The following is a 3,561-nucleotide window of genomic DNA, read 5'->3' as shown; positions in this document are numbered from 1 at the left end:
TAGATATAGGGTCAAAGTATTTCAAATAATTACAAATTTGAGAAGACTCGCATACTGAAAGGTATTTGATATATTTGTAGAAATGAAGTTCAAATTGGATTTTTAATTGTCAATATTTTGGTAGTTGTCTATTTTATATAGTGTTAAGTATCAATTGTTCATTCAATATGTTGATTACTACTAAAATGGAATAATTATTGGAAGCACTGATATCCAAGACTTGTGAGTTTATGTTTCAAGGCCCATTGAATAGAACTAAGATATTTTGTTAGAGACAACTTGTCACCTAAAAATATATACCTATGTTTTACATTGTAATTATTTTTTGGTTTACTATGTGGTATGAATTTAAGTTCAAATTAGTCCTCTGAAGAATCTTGCAATTGTTTTGAATTCAATTTTAGTAAGTAATTATTACATGGATGACTATTTTTTTGGGTGTACTAACATTTACTTTCCTTGCTTTTCGAACCTTTTGATCCAGATTTAATGGATTTGTATACATAGTGTTTCATTAGCATCTCTATGGTTTATATCAAAGGTAGATTGTGATAAACACTTTGTTTATTTGAGCTAACTTCAATAAGAATTATTTTCCTGCAAATGAGAGCCTTTAAGCAGTGTTACTCTAATTTTCTCTTCTTATTACATCTATAGTTTGCAATTATGTAGAGAGATTCTAGCAATTGGTCATCAAAATGTTTTTCAAACCTCCTTTGGGATGAAGGGGAGACCTATGTCTAAGATTGGATAGCAACATGTGAGAAGGGTTCACTCAACAATTCTCAAAATATTAAACCATCAAGTGGGCAACTGAAAAACATGAAAGGACACTTGGGGTTATGCTCTTAAAAAAAAAAGACACGCTAATAGTTTGTCACATCCAATCGTTAGGTTTCTTATGAACAAAGTAAAGGGGGTTGAAGCTTTAAACGTTAAGTCACTCTTGCCTCAATATAGCCATGACAAACAACAAGGGAGACAAGAAGACTTTGTCTTAAAGGCATCATTCAATGTCACAATGAAGGAGAATGGACTTGATGCTCCCCCTATACATTTGAGAAGCAAGATAGTGCATGGTGGTTTACCGTGAAATTTTCACCAGTCGAGCAGGTTGAGATATCTTTCACTTTCTTGTTTCTTGAGTTATTTGGTCCATCTACTACGACAAGAATTTGTGGCAGAGTAACCTATCTATTGGGCACCTTTGTTTTGCATGTCATCACTACAAAAGCCAAGAAAGCTCTTTGATTGGGACAAATGATGCAGGTGGTAGTAATTTCCTGGATAATCAGCTCAATTTTACACAGTTGGACATATAGGTAGTTAAGTTAAAACATGTACAAAATTATCTATCACCTATTTTGTTGCACCTTTTATGACACAAGTGCTAGTTATTATCTATTTTGATATGTTCATGGCCTTTCTTTGTGATACTCTGAATCACAACCATGGTTTCTATCCTAATTAGAATTAAAAACATTAATAGTTTTCCTTCACTAAAACTAGTGATCTAAAAGCCCATATCACAGTAGTTTTCATAGATTGAATCTTTTAAATGAAGATTAAACTCCAGTTATGCAAACTCAGATATTGAGTCCTAATCTTATTGATTCCAATTTTGTATCATACGATTCGTATACCAAGAATCAAAACATATGCATAACATGGAAACCATAACAGACAAACTCACATTTAAAAAAATGAGCAAGTCTCTCCAAAGAATCAATTAAGTGGTTGTTAAGCACTTACGAAGCTTGCATACCATTTAATCTTAATTAACAGCCAAAGAAATAAATTTTACACAAAAGATGACTGTGTTCCACACAAGGAACTAAAACCCATTTAAGAGAGAATAAAATTGAGCTCATGGTTAAAACTTTCTCGAAGAATTTTGATAACATAGTTGGCTCCAAACACATTTTGTACGACCGTGAACTTCATGTCAAAGATTATCTGGAGGAAAATGAGGAGCCTAAATACATCCTTCTGAACATTTCTTGTGCGCGTTGCAGTATACAAACGGTGGAGGATACAATCACTCTTTTTCCCATTGCTGACGTTACTAAAAATTCTAACCCAAGGAGTTCATTTGTAATTATTTATTGTGGAAATTTTGATCAAGCAACGAATGTCTTTTTATTCATATTAAGCATAAATAACCACGAGCAAAAAGAAATACCTGCATGTTTAATGGTAAATTATATTTGGAGTGTTCAACAAAAAAAAATCACAAAACAACACTACATTGTCAAATCCTCCCTTTGCAACTGTAAAATATTGAATGATTAGAGCCATATGAAACATCTCAAATTTGATATAAATTCTAAAGAGAAAGACAGTAGAGAAGAAACATGTGGGTGAAAGGTAGTAAAGGAAGATTACATTTCACTACAAAAATATTTAATTAAAAATCATAAAATGAAATATAATTTAATATTATTAAATTAATAAAATAGTGCATAAATTTTATACAATATTTGAAGAGTGTCTCCCAGATATCTTAAATTCTAAATTGTAATATTAAAAATCGAAAAACAATCATCAGAAGATACTTTTCCTAGCCATAGCTTGATATATATCAATTGAAGAAAGAATTCAAAAACTTGATTGTGTTCCAATAGTTGTTATAGCAGTTATTGACTTACATTTGTTGATTTAATGTCTAATATTTTTGACAATAGAGTACCAATAGTTGCAACTTAAAAATTGTTATTGGGAATATGTCTCTTATATCTAAACGAACGCCAATCATGTAATAGCGCATCAGATGTGAAGTATGAGTCTCCCTTTTACACAACCATTAGCCTCTTTAGGATTGTTTTGGACACCTTGTCAAAAAGAAATGACAGTATATTTGATAATATCGTCTCCGAACCTTAATTATAAGTAAGAGACTTGCCAAATAAACTACTGTTGAAATATTCATTTAAGATTTTAAGAAACACAAAGTTAAAATGCTCAAATATTAATACATGAAATGCACATTGTAGGTCGAAAGTACTCATGATTTTCCCCGTCAAAACTTTTTTAGGAATAACACAAAACAAAATACATCAACATATAATATGCTCTAGATGACAATAACGGTCTGCTGCCCTATTAAACTGTTTGTGGGAAAAGAAGTCAAGGCACACTTCACATACATTAATCCTCTCCAGCAACAAGTTCCTGATTTTCCAAATGCAGAAGCCCTGTTTGTCAGTGCAAAAGTTCAGTGGTGTTCTGGAGAAGATGATTATCATGACTTTTTCTTCACATAGAATACAGTATACGGCATAATTAGGCCAAAGACAGAACCATTGACACTGAAGTTTTTGTAAGGACAAGAACAATGGCTCAAAAGTAACGTTATACAATAAACTAAGCAAATGAGATGATGCAATAATTGACCATTATTACTTCTCACAAACCATGACTCAAAAATACTTCACCTAGCTGCTAACAATTTTAAATGGCGCCATCAATGTAGGGAAATGTCTCCATACTCGCACACATTAGGAGATAGCTGCTGGAAACTGCAAGCAACACATTTTAAGATAAGACTACTCAAAAAAGAAA

Source organism: Cupressus sempervirens, chromosome 11 (genome assembly GCF_028749045.1).
Source record: "Cupressus sempervirens isolate cs-2001-9-10 chromosome 11, ASM2874904v1, whole genome shotgun sequence".
NCBI lineage: Eukaryota > Viridiplantae > Streptophyta > Pinopsida > Cupressales > Cupressaceae > Cupressus > Cupressus sempervirens.
The sequence above is the reverse complement of the archived record's forward strand: the minus strand, read 5'-3'. Positions refer to the sequence as shown.